Genomic DNA, 14,743 nt, shown 5'->3' on the forward strand with positions numbered 1-14,743 from the left:
AGCGAGAAGTGTGGAAAACCGGGGTGAGTGGATGGATTGATGTGCGTGTTTTACACATCGATATGTAATAGACATACAGATGACATAATACGGTGACAATCCGCGCAGACAAACCACTTCCATTTTCCTTAAAAATATTTAAATTGCCCTTGATTTGCAGATCTGAACTGATCTGCAACTTTAATATAATTCCAGCGATCGTGTTTTCTAAAGTGACCCCATCTGTATTTGTTATCAATTTTCCGTGGCCTTATTGTTCCGAATACACACACGGAGAAATTATTGCGAGGGTTCCGGGACGGGACGTCAGCAGCCGCTGTCCCCAAACCTCCGTTAACGACCACACACATCCTGCATTTTACAGAAAACTCCACTTGTTGTTACTTAATGGTTTAAAACTAAAATATTTAACCTCATTCGCGGTATCAGTAGAGCAGGACTTTTTTTTAGGTTTTGATAAGAGTGTCGAGGCTTTGCTTTCTTGATGCACTTTTATTTAGTGGCTTGGGCTTTCATGTGTTCTAACCTACTCACAAGTCACAGGTCCAGCCATCCATTTTTGAACCTGCTTTATCTTGGTTATGGTCAGAGGTGGCTTTGGTTTCCTGAGTCGCATCATTTCAGGCAGTGTGGTGTTAGTGGTTTAAGGCTTTGGATTTCAAACCCTGAGGCTGTGGGTTTAAATCCTGCTACTGACACTTTGTGACCAAGAGCCAGTCACTTGACCTGCCTGTGCTCCAATTGGAAACCCCAAAGAAATGGAACCGATTGTATCATAAATGTTTTAAGTTGCCTTGGATAAAGACATCAGCCAAATACGTAAATATAATTCAAGGGATTGAGCTTTCATGCATTCTACAGTAAACTACCAACAAGTCGCAGGTCCTGCCATCCATTTTTGAACCTGCTTAACCGTGGTCATGGTCACAGGTGCATAATATTGTTTCCATATGTTTACAGATGAAGCACCAGCAGCCCGACTGAGTGACTTTAACATTCAGGCAGTGTGAGGGTTACACGCAACATCATTGTGGCTTACAATCCCAGTGGTTGCAATGAGAAAGTCAAGCAAAATGACACCTTTTATTGGCTAACCAAAAAGATTTCAGTATGCAAGCTTTCGAGGCAACTCGGGCTCCTTCAGGCAAGATCCTATTACGTCAGTCCCAGTGGTTTACATTCTTGGACATGCTGCCTGCCCAGTGAGGTTTACAAATAATACAATTTTTGGTTGTCATGGCATTGTTTAGCAGCAGAGTGGGCTGAATTTGTAATCTGTGAGTGTAAGGGGTAGAGTTTGTTCATTAATGTAGTTTTACCATCTAAGTTCTTAGGTTTACTTCCCACATTGCTAAACTGTTCATGTTACATTTTGTGGATACTATAAATTGTTCTGGAGAATGTAAAGTATGTGAGTGAGCTTCACTGCCAATAATGGGATGTCACTCCATTCAGAGTTGATTATTGCCCTCGCACCTAGTGCTGCTGAGATGGCCACAAGCGACCCTGCTGGAAGAGGTGTTGATCAGTAGGTGGCTTCCAGTGTCCCAGTGCCGTGATGGGGACACTGTGCTGGAAAAAATAAATAAATAAAAATGTGCACCATGCTTCAAGTGTAGAAGTAAAACTGATGTCCCAATTCTGTTTGCTCTTAAAAGATCCCTGTGAATCTTTCGAAAAGAGTGGTGTAACCCAGTGTTCTGGCTAAATTGCTCATCATGGCCGTGTCATTCTGGCCCCCTAATCGTCTCGTTTCTTATCGGCCGTCTCCCTCATCTCTTCATCACCTGATAATTAACCCTGTGGTGAGCTTACTGATATAAGAATGGCTGCCATCACATCATCCAGGTGGATGCTACATATTGGCGGTGATGGAAGAGGTTCCCTCCGTCTATGTAAAGTAGTTTGAAAAAGCACTATATAAATAATAATAATAGTAATATTATTACTATTATTATTATTATTGTTGTAATTGGGTTGAGTTCATTTGAAGGCAGAGCTGTGTTGACTCATCGAAGACTGAATTCAACTCTAGGCTCTGTCATGGTCTGGGAGGTCATTGCATAGCCTTTGTCCTTGTGAGTCTTTCTCTTTGTACTCAGGTTTTCCTTGCTTACCTCAAAGATTTGTGCATTAGATTAAACGGTGACTGCAGATCAGTTCTCCATAGGTGAATATATAAGGAATTGACACCCTGTCCTCCTTGTATGCCTGAGGCTGCAGGGATAGGCCTGACTCCTGCATCTCCTTGGGGCAACTCAGGTTTCAAACTGTCATGCTATTCTCAGACTCGCTTAATCGAGGTCTGAGTCGCATGGGCTGGAGCCTCCTCTGGCAGCGATGGGTGCAAAGCAAACACCCCTGGACAGTCCATATCGGTGTGGCTTGAAAATAAACTGCTCAAAAAACATAAGGGAACACTTTGAAAACACAACAGATCTCAATGGGTAAAATAATCATTTTGGATATCTATACTGATATGGACTGGGTAATGTGTTAGTAATGAAAGGATGCCACATCGTTTGATGGAAATGAAAATTATCAACCTAAAGAGGGCTGAATTCAAAGATAATCTGAAAATCAAAGTGAAAAAATGATATGGCAGGCTAGTCCATTTTGCCAAAATTTCATTGCAGCAACTCCAAATTGTACTCAGTAGTTTGTATGGCCTCCACTTGCTTGCATGCATGCCTGACAATATTGGGAGGGGGGGGCATGCTCCTAATGAGAAGATGGATGATCTCCTGGGGGATCTCCTCCCAGATCTGGACCAGGGCATCACTGAACTCCTGGGCAGTCTGAGGTGCAACCTGGCGGAGTCGGATAATGTCCCAGAGGTGTTCTATTGGATTGAGGTTAGGCGAGCGTGGGGGGCAGTCAATGGTATCAATTCCTTCATCCTCCAGGAACTGCCTGCATACTCTCACCACATGAGACCGGGCATTGCCGTGCACCAGGAGGAATCCAGGAGCCACTGCACCAGCATAGGGTCTAACAATGGGTTCAAGGATTTCATCCCGATTCCTAATGGCACTCAAGGTGCCATTGTCTATCCTGTAGAGGTCTGTGTGTCCCTCCATGGATATGCCTCCCCAAACCATCACTGACCCACACCAAACTGGTCACGCTGAACGATGTTACAGGCAGCATAACATTCTCCATGGCTTCTCCAGGCTCTTTCACGTCTGTCAGATGTGCTCAGGGTGAACCTGCTCTCATCTGTGAAAAGCACAGGGCGCCAGTGGTGGATGTCTGGTATTCTATGGCAAATGCCAGTTGAGCTCCACGGTGCCAGGCAGTGAGCACAGGACCCACTGGAGGATGTCGGGGCCCTCAGTCCACCCTCATGAAGTCTGTTTCTGATTGTTTGGTCAGAGACATTCATACTAGTGGCCTGCTGGAGGTCATTTTGTAGGCTCTGGAAGTGCTCATCCTGTTCCTCCTTGCCCAAAGGTGCAGATACCGGTGGGTCCTGCTGATGGGTTAAGGACCTTCTATGAGGAGCCCTGTCCAGCTCTCCTAGAGTAACTGCCTGTCTCCTGGAATCTCCTCCATGCGATTGAGACTGTGCCTGGGAAACACAGCAAACCTTCTGGCAATGGCACATATTGATGTGCCTGCCTTCATGCTGCCAGTAGAGACACTGACTGTAGACAAATGTAAAACTAGTGGAAAAACAGATAAGGAGGGAAAAATGTCAGTGGCCTCTCTCCACTTGTTGGACCATTTCTGTTTTCGGGGTCATCTCATTGTTGCCCCTTTAGTGCACCTGTTGTTAATTTCATTAACACCAAAGCAGCTGAAACTGATTAACAACCCTCTCTGCTATTTAACTGAACAGATCAATAGCCCACAAGTTTCATTGACTTGATGGTATACTCTGATTTAAAAAAAAAATAAATTAAAGTTCCATATGCCCAAAAGGTTCTGTCCACTTTTCAAATGCTTATACCAATTTATCTGGGTATTTAATATAGCAGGGTGACCTGTTTTTTCCCCTCCGAGTTTTAAGATTTTGATAACTTAAATATACACTGAGCAAGTTACGCTACGTTAATTTGTGAGTCCCTGTGTGAGCGTAAATCAACCTGATGATGAATTGGCACCCAGTTCAGTGCTGTTTCCTGACTTAAGCCAGTTACTTCTGGGATAGTCTCCAGTCCCCTGTGATCCATAATTGGATTTCAGCATGTTATGGTGCATTTTGTTATCGTGATTGGAACCAAAACATACAGTTATTGCAGTATCTCCGATCATCACTGGCACCCCTGCCTTAAATGACTTTGACATGTTGTCTTTCTAATTGTTCCAGGTACATACATCTTTTTTTCCAGCAACCAGTGCATAAAGAAGTTTTAGACACAATTAAATCCATTTTCTTTCATTTTTGCACTTTGAAAGTGAAATCATAAGAAATATCTTTTTACTGGAGTAGTACTGAAAGAATTGCTTGCTATTCATTTTGGCTTCTCTAGCAATTTTTATTTTAGTTTTTCTTTCCTTTAATATCTGTTGCATCATTTTTTATTTATTTATTTTTTTTTACTTTTTCATATAATTCCACAGACCCCCGTGACCCTGTAGTTAGGATATAGCGGTTTGGATAATGTATGGATGGAAATTTTAATTCCTTTTCAAGCCATGTGCACATTACAAGACCTTGGGCGAGGTAGGATGCTTATGGTGTACTCAGACTAGCATTTTGTTCTGTGCCCATGCAAGTTTATCCGTATGTAACCCCTCAAAGTCTAGGTCATTTGACTAGGGTGATCACTTTGTGCCCAGGCCCGCTTAGGATATTGTGGAATAGTTTGATCACTAAATGTACCTGAGCACAGAACACAGCCACAGTGTCAGTGATGAGATGTCTCATTCCATACCATTTGAGTTAAATCAAGTTTTTATTCTCACCTTACAGACGAATGTGAATTGTAGTTGGCAAGAAAAACTGCTTCCCATAACATCTTTTGTCTCCATAAAAATCTTATTGTACGTGCAGCACAATTAACAGCAAAACGCTGTGCTGCACACACAATGAATCTGTAAGAGGGTAGAGTTTTATTCTGCCCTGCATGACCCCAAAAAACACAAAATAAGGAAAATGATTTTGACATGCATGCTGTCACTCCGTGTTCAGATCATGATTTGGCTTTACATAACGCCGCATGGTGATGACAAAAGCGTGCCTGGGCCCAGAACATTAAAGCGCAGTGTGAGTGCAGGCCAGTGGGGGAATATGGAGGGTGAACAAACGTGCCTAGTGTGAGTACACCCTAACTTAATAATAATACATTTTATTTATATAGCTCCTTTCCCATGCTCAAGGCACTTATGGAATATAAGAAAGAACGGCAGGGTATACAGTATATAGCATTGTACAAACCAAATAAATAAATAAAAGAAGATTACGACAGTAAATTCAGAGAAGAGCCTAACGGACAACATAATTGATGGTCTAGCACACACACACACACATACTGTACAGGTTACATGGGCATCTTGACAGAGAGGTAAACTGAGAGAAGGGGAATGAAGTCAAGTAGAGCTTCTTGAACTTAATGAGAATGTCAGATTACAACACTGGTAATCCCAAGGGGACGACAAATCGCATGACTCAGTGCCAACTTTTCAACACAGTTTCCCGTTTCCAAAGTATCGTGAGCTTACTTCATTCTGACAGCTAATAACAGCTGCCTGCACGAGAACTTTACAGGTATGGCAATTTCATTTGCAGTTTCAACCCTTTTAGTTTTTTAATTTTTTTTATGATACAACAAATACAAGACATTAGACAGATGCATCTCTTTTCTGTGTGCACTCTCTCGGTTTGCTTGCGGCTGCATTTCATGCTTTGTACTTATGAGTGAACGCTCATTAACGCGCCACTCTTTCTGTCACACATGCATAAGCCTGTTAGTATGACTTAAGATAAAATGAAAACTGTTTGATGTTTGCAAGGGCAAGATGCAAATCAGTCACAGTGGGCCACTGGAAATATCAAACTGTATGACTACTGGTCAGAGGAGTGTGCCACTATTGTCCCCGACTTGCTAAGGTTGTGTAAATGAAGTCTGCCACTGAAAATCGATGAAAAAGTCATGTAGTGTGATGGGGGCTTTAGTTTCACTACATTGAGTGCATTGTTTTGTTTTTATTTTTTTACAATTTTAAGTCTCTTACTTTATCTGAATGTGTTTAAAATAAATGTTGAATTCTGACTTTTACAGTTAATGTAGGGATAAGCACAGTTAATGAGTGATAGTGATGCTTTTAAATTGACTACACTTTACTCAAACCAAAATGGAGAAACCTGAATTGATACTTTATTGTACCATTACATATGTGACACTTTTAAAAATCTTTTCTCCATGTGAACAGGTTAAGTGACGTGATGATGATTAGGGCTAGGTATCAGCATTGATGTCCCAATTCGATTCGATTCAGATTCACAATGCCCTGATTCGATATAAATTTTATCTTGACTGAATTAGCATGCACTGATATTTTTGAAGTGGTGGGTTTTTTTTAGAAATTACTTAACCATGCACAGAGAACATTAATATAATGTGACAAATTTCAGTAACACTTTATTTGAAGGGTGTCTACATAGTGATTTCATAACATATGCATAAGCATGGAAAGACATTTAAGAAGAAATAATTGATTAGTAATGAACAGTTAACACCATTTGGAAGATGTGGAACAAAATATCATTGCTCTTTTTAAATTAAAAAAAAAAAAAAAAAACTTTCCCAGAGCTGCACTCATGCAAGATTCACTATAGTTTAACATATGTATCACCATATCAGAGTCCACACATTTTATGGGCGGGGGTCCTTGTATTAATACAATGCTATGGCATCTATAAAATATTTATATCGTCTTGCGAATAATATTAAAAAAGTATCAAATATTTCTTCTTAAATAATAATTGTTATTGAATAACTTATTTGTGTGTTATGAATCAACATGTAGACACCCTTCAACAAAACTGTCAGCCAAATGTATTCCCCTATTGGACATTGATAGTCTTGAATTAGTCGAAATTAAAGGTACAGTGGGTAGCCACATGTCTTTCTATAAATTCTACAAGTTACACATATCTTCAGTTGCTCACTTGTAGCAGTTACGTTAATCAGTCTTGATCATGTGTCCTCACAGTCTTCAGATAAAAAGGAAGCATTGTAAATTGAGGCTGTAGAGCTAGAGCTGATGGTTTTTGACAGCGGCATTAAATGAATGGAATGTAAAAGAAAAAGAACCGGCCATCATGACAGATAACGCCCCTCTTATGGAGCTATTTCAAGTCAGCTGCTTTGCACACACCCTCAACTTTGTATCGCAGGCTGCTCTGAAAAATTCAATAATTGCTCACTTGTCTAACCAGGTGAGGTGCGTTGCAAACTTTTTTTTCACCATAGCAGTACAGCTAGTAATGTGCTTAAAGAGAACATTTACTGGACTCGCCAGCATACTAACTTGTGATTGATGTGGTCATGCAATGGAGCAGAGCATTGAGAATGCTAGAAAGGTTTTGAGAACAACAGAGAGTCATCTCAGTAGCTCTGTATGTAGGCAGCAAAGTTGCTCCTTGTGTGACTGGCATGCAGTGCACTTGTCTGCAACACATCTGCCACATGTGCCCAGTTGTTTTTATTGTCATTTAGGGTTGTTTGATTGTCACATAGGAATCTGCTGCCCTGGATGTTCAGCTCTCGCAAATTGTGACTGCTCTCTCTGCTGACCTAACAGACTTGGCAATGCTTTGCTTAAGATCTTCATAAAGCCACGATACATTAATTTCATTCAATAGCTTTTTGGTTGGTATTGCATACCGCAGCTCAAAAACCTGTATTATTTGTCCAAAGCCCTAATTTTCAACAATGGTGTAGATTCTCTGATCTTTAACTGCTGTAAAAACTGCTATAGATTCTGTTATTTTTAAAAAGAAGCTTGGAGCTAAATGCTAGATTTAGGCTCTACTTGTCTGGACATCAATCGTGATTACGTTTATAGGTGAAATGATTTTTGAAATTTATGTTACACCAATGATTAACACCTGCGTTTCACAGCTTACCTATGGCTTTGCTTTTATCCAGTTGTTCTTTACTGATGCACCGTATGAATTCGTAGTAAATCCATCTGATTTCAGTTAAAGAGGATGAACCATTTTATTATGCAAGACAGTTAAGTGGCTTTTTTCAAAAAAAAAAAAAACCTTAACATGCGCATTAGCTATAATTACTGGATTGGATGCCAAAAATGAAGCAAAAATCTACATACATTGAAACCTTGGATCATGAACGTCTCTGAACACGTACAAATCAGGTTACGACCAAAAAGTTTGCCAAACTTTTGCATCTGTTCACGACCACACACTCGGGTGACAAACAAGCCAGTTTCCCTTTCAGTTCGTACATGCCAATGATTTCCGCACGTGTTCAGTCTCTCCATGTGCATTTGCTGTGAAGGCAGGAAGCAGGAGGAGAAAGCCGGTGCAGGGGATAGAAAGAAAGAGAGAGAGAAAGAGAAAGAGAGCGAGAGAGAAAGAGAGAGAGAGTGAGAGAAAGAGAGCGAGCGTGCGTGCAGCTGAGCAGGGAGCCTGGGTGTTTGTCTCAGTGTTATTCAATGTTTTTACATTTAGTTTACTATTACACTGTGCATTCTATGGTATAATTAACTATTTTTGTGCTTAAAAATCTTTAAATAAAATATGCTTACATACAGTTCATATGGTCTGGAACGGATTAATCCGGGTTAAGACAAGAGTTTTGGAACGAATTATGGTCGTGACCCGAGGTTCCACTGTATAGTAATTGAGCAGCATAAAGATTCACGAGGATGATCTTTAGACTTTTAAGAATTGATATTGAATCATTTAAATGAAAAACAATGATTGATCAGAAAATCAATATTTTTACCCAGGCCTAATCATGATTACACAATAAACACAAAAGTGTTTTGAACCCTTGTCCCTGTAGGTGTCTAGTTCTACTCCTCTGCAATTGTGCTATACAGCCCTAAACAAGTACACTATGTAATGTTCACATTCTGTGTGTACATAAATATATGAACATGACATTTATTGTTTAATCATTTTTGTTGTTGCTTTTTTAGCTGACAGCTTGTTCAAGGGCACTTGGCCTTTACTAAAGGAAACGTCCTACATAAAAGAAATTAAATTGACTTACACTCTTCCACCTAGTGTTAATAGCATTTTGTTATTATAATTTTTTTTGCAGTTCTTAAATCAGAACAGGGAAATGGTGCATCATTCTTTGATTTTTCTGTATTTCTTGATTTCCTGTTTTTCTTACTTTCTTATATTGTGTTCTGTACTAAAATAAAGGTAATGATTTAACACAGAAAAAAACAAAAAAAACTTGCATCTAGGCATCTGGTGCTTCCTGTGTTGCTATATGGTTGTGAGACATGGATGCTATCCAGTGACCTGAGACGAAGACTGGACTCCTTTGCTACTGTGTCTCTCCGGAAAATCCTTGGGTACCATTGGTTTGACTATGTGTTGTTCATGGAGTTCTGAATGAGGCACATTACCTGCATTGTGAGGGAGCCTCAGTTACGGCACTATGGCGTTTCCTCGAGGGTGATCCAGCTCGTAAGATCTTCATTGTTGGGGACCCAAGTGGCTGGACCAGGCAAAGGGGTCGCTCACGATAACACCTGGCTGCGGCAGATAGAGGGTCATTTCCGGAGTGAGGGACCATCTGGACCGTGTGTTTGCCTGGGGGGGTTGCAAACCGGGATCCCGAGTTCTTTCATCGTGTAGTGGGTGTGGCAACGCACTATACCAGTACATGCTCCCTGACGGAAGTTTTTTTAGACTTTTAGCAGAACTATAAAGTCCGATTTGGCCTTGTGATTCAGTATTTTATTTTACAAAACTATGATGTGTATATATAAATATATATATGTGTGTATATATATATATATATATATGTATATGTGTGTGTTTATTTATTAAAAAAACACAATAACACATCAGCAAATATAATTCTCTTTGCAATTTTTTAATACTACAAACAGGAAATCTTTAACTCTTGAGTGCCATACTAGAAACAGTGTACATTTATAGCACTAAATCATTTATCATGCTGCGTTAACCAAAGAAAATTATGGTAGACAGTGGCAACATTTATGGAAAATGCTAAATGTACAGAGTAATAATACAAAGTGATAATATATATTTATTTATTATACATATTTAATTTAAGATGAAATGAAAGAAACCAAAACATTTCTTTTTTTTAATGAAAGAAACTTGCTACCATTTTTAAAAAGTGCATTAGGAAAATGTTTCCGGAAAAAAGTGCTTTTATTAACATTTCTGCTGAGGTGTAGATTAACTCGATTTTGTCAGTTACTGTGCTTTGAACTATTAAAGCACAAGCAGAGATCTGCATAATTCTTTTATACAAAGAAAGCCTGTGTATATTTCTTCTTTTGTGGCTGTTCTTCCTGACTTGTGTTCGTCTCCACCTTGCCCATCATGCTGAATGGTTTTTCACATACACAATATGGCACACCCAGAGATGAATAATTATAGTTGAGATCCTAAATGAAGCAATTGTTTGTTTAAAGAGAAAGTGAGACCGGTAGCTGTCTGTGTGGAGTTTCTCGTGTTACTCATTCATCCCATATATGTGCATGTGTGTCTTATTCTGTTGACTATCCAGTGCTTCTAGGAGAGTCACTCGTTTACAATGACTGTCAGCTGCATTTGTATTTTCAAATATTTGGGCACAGTAGTGAGGCCAGAATTTGTTGTTATTTTAGTTAAGTATAATTTGTTTCATTTACAAATATTTTAAAAAAGTGTTGTCCTTAAAGAATAGAGGCATTTAGTTATTGCACAAATGTGTATATCTAAATTATTTGCTTATTCAATAAATACAGGATTTAAGCCAGTACTGTCATCTTTGCAGGCTTACCAAACAAACAGAATGCTGCTCTTTGTGGTGAAATGAAACAACAGGATGTGCATTGTGGGCGATTCTATGCAACTTGACAGCAGACGAAAGTTATCTTTTCTTTCAGTACTTGATTTATTAAGAGTCGTGGAAAGCAGAGAGGTACAGACGCTGCCACAGCAGCGTTTTGCCATATCTGAAAAATATGGCTTTGTATGTTCCCAAGAAACAAAATCTTAAAGGAATACCCTGCCCAAGAATGATATAATTGTATGTGCTACCTCATGTAATTTATATTAAAGCTAATATAAAAATGTAATGTCATTTTTTTTCACAGAGAATGGGAATAGGAAAGTTTCTGATGGAATGGGAACCTATGGTAGCCAGGGCTGGACAACAGCAAACAATATATGGTAGCCAGGGCTGGACAACAGCAAACAATATTAAAAGCATCCATGAAAAGAAATAAACAAATTCTCTATTACAAGTTTTGCATAATCCACATGTCAGGTCATCCACTTATACTAGATGGTCACAACATGCAAAGCCTGTCTTTTTTGTTAAAACATTGAGAAATAAATCCCTCCATAAAATGAAAGTAGTCCATAAATATGAAGCCCCTTTCACTTGAGGGGTCATGCTTTAGGGTCATAAGTTTTGATCAATGAATTTGGTGTTCATCAGTTCAAAAGTGTAACCCTGTGTGAAGGGACTTCCTGTTGTGGACTATTTCCATTGCTTGGGGGTATTTATGTATTAATATTTTATCAAAAAAGGGAAGTATTTTACACATTATGTGCATACAACTGCAAATATAATGCACACAAGTAGCATGAGATTTTTTTTTTTTTTCCATGAACAAATCTTTTTTTTTTTTATTTTGTTTGCATGTTGTCCAGTTCTGGTCACTACAGGCTCCCATTCTATCCGAAACATATGACAATTTTTCTTGGCCATACCATAAGTACCTTATAAAAAATATAATTTTTGGGTGAAGTACTGCTAAGAGGTGATTACAGATGGTATTTAACACTTTCAGTCTCTGTTGTTGTCTGTAGGAAACTGGAAGTTTTTACTTGTGCACTAATGGTTAATTTGTCTTTCCCACAGTACAATATTTAGCATGGTTTGCATCAAATGCAGGTGTTGTCTTAGCCTTCCCAGATTGGAATTTTGTTCTCTGTTATTGCCCACTTCCATTTTTCCCCTTTATTCATTTGCATACATTTTATTTCAATCCTTATAATATAAAATGTCCACAATTTGACTATAACTGAAAAGCTAAATGTCAGTGTCTAAATTACTTAAAACTGAACAAAATACAAAGCTGTTTGTGAAGAATAAAGGAATTTCCATGGCTTCCTCTTGATATGATACAGTGGTGTCGCATGCAAGAAAAGCCTACACCAGGGTCATCTGTAAGGTTCAGCATTATTACAATAGAAGATGTAGCTTAGCCAAATACAATGTCTTCTGTTGCATGAATGACAAAAAGGTATATTCCGCTTCAGTGCCCATATACAATGGCACTAAGCAACCAACAGGCTTTCTGCTTCTGACTTTACTAAGATTGAAAACATGTCTCTGTACAGTTAGCATTTCCCATAAATGTTACTACTGTCTACTATACTTTTTTTTGTTGGTTAAAGCAGTATAATAAATGCTTTAGTGCTGTAAATGTACACTGTTTCTAATATGGCACCTGAGATTTAAAGTTTTCCTGTTTGTGGTATTGAGGAATTGAAAAGCGAACTATATATGCTGATGCTCTTTAAACCTCCTTAGCATATGCATAGGCCTGAGAAACTCTTTTAATATGCCAATTATATATACTAGCAACCAAAGCTTATGACACACAGTTAATGCAGTTTTAAATTTCTACTGACCCATTCACTAAAAACCTGTAATATTTGTAAATTGAAATGCAGTGTATATTTGGTGTCTTAGTTTTTTTTATTCTGGCAGGATTTATACTTGTATGTAAAGAACCTTGTAATGTGACTTGTTTTTCAAAGTGAGTACATAAGAGCACAATATGAATCTTATGTAAAGAGCAATTTAAATACTGGATTTAAGAGGGTCAGAGAATATACAGGAGTGGGAAAAAGTAGGTTTACAGTTGTTTATATGGAAAAGGACATGCAGGTTGTGATTATTACAATAGCTTTATTAACTCCACAGTTTTAAGAAGAAAAAGAAGACAAATAATGCAAATAAATAATACAATCATAACTATATAAATTAATGATACAGGAATAAACTCTGTTTTGCATACTCCCAATTGTAAACCTGCGCTTGCCCTAAGCTAAAGCACTGTAGGGCTGTGACTGGAAGTGCACAATACTGTGAGTGTGACCCATTAAAAGAAAAATTTGGTAAAGCCAAGCAAATGTTATGTTTCCAAATTGGCTATGTAAACAGACGTTTTTCTAGGCTACTCTGATAAAATGAAAACAAATGAAGCTTTTGTGATATTTACACATGTTGGGAAGCACTGCATTAAAGAGTACTTTGACATGCGCAACACCCCATTGTTTAAGCTACTTATTTAATTAGCAAATATTGCTATATACAAATATATGAAATTCAAATTTTTCCAGATTCTTTTCTATTTTTTAAAAAAGTAACTTTGCAAAATCCATGTTTCAAAAACTCAAATAAGAAGCTGACATTTATCCGTGGTCATTTCCTTTCAGGTCTTTCTATCCTGGAAATAGCATGTGGTGTATGCATTGTGGCACTGTTGGCAAGTATCAATGGGGGTTGACAAAAAGTTTCCGCTCCCCCACTACCCCCCCACCAGGGTATTACTTTAGAAGCACAGAGAACTGTGTGCGCTCTGTTCGTGTTGCTGACATAATAGAAAGCTGGCTTTAAGTTGTATTTTGTTGCTTCTCTTTTTCTGCAGAACTTTGAACACTCATCTGCCAACAGTCAATTAAGCAAACATCATGCGCCTTTTCAAGCAACCCTGGGCACAATCCAAGACTTAACCCCGTGCCACAGAATAACCATGCATGCAGTTAGACTCAAACTTCACCAATGTAAATGTGGCAGGCAAGTGTAGTATCTGAAGGCTTGCAAATTCCCTACAGACAGTAGCCATGTAGGAAGTTAAACCAGGATAGCTGCAGCTGGGAGGCAACAGTTACTTCTGAACCTCTGTGCCAGATTTTTGTGTTTTTTATCAGAGAAGTATTTTCAAATGAATTCTAATATGGTCATATACGACAACTTTAACTAATATATTTTATTTTGCAGTTTCATTTTATTCAAGACATTGGCAAAAAGTGCTTGATAGCAAATGCATGCAAACATAAATGTAACAGATGTATGCCAACATAAAAAATATTTTTAATTGGGAGAAACTGACAACTTATAAAAAAGTAAAACCTATCACTATCAAAGCATGTAATGTGATTGAAAGAAGAGCACAAAACTTTTGAGTATTTCAGTGTAACCACCATACAATGAAAAATACACACAATGATCAGCGTAATGGAGAACAGCTCTACTTCTCATCCATTCAGCTGCAGCATCACCTGAATGACATTTGCAGATGTCCTCGTGAACAGAGCTGTGGAAGTATAAAATTAGGCTGACTCAATATAGACAATGAAAAAGCAGTGTAGTAGGTTCAGAATTTGTGAAGTACTGTATCTTCAATGTTATGAATACAGAGATGTGCTTAAATTCTAGGTTTTTCATAATTAATATGTTATACAGGTAATGGCAAGGAAAAATCTTGTAATGCAACTCACACAGCAGTAGTAAGAACCAAATAAATCTGCTTTCTGGATCTTCTGCAAACA

At 38.4% G+C, this 14,743-nt stretch overlaps 1 protein-coding gene across 1 annotated transcript in view; it reads left to right on the forward strand.

Moving 5' to 3' along the window:
* Window positions 1-14,743, forward strand: part of serinc5 (serine incorporator 5) — a 75,646-nt gene that overhangs the window by 643 nt on the left and 60,260 nt on the right. The gene's annotated exons all lie outside the window — the stretch shown is intronic.

Source organism: Polypterus senegalus, chromosome 7 (genome assembly GCF_016835505.1).
Source record: "Polypterus senegalus isolate Bchr_013 chromosome 7, ASM1683550v1, whole genome shotgun sequence".
NCBI classification, from domain to species: Eukaryota; Metazoa; Chordata; class Cladistia; order Polypteriformes; family Polypteridae; genus Polypterus; species Polypterus senegalus.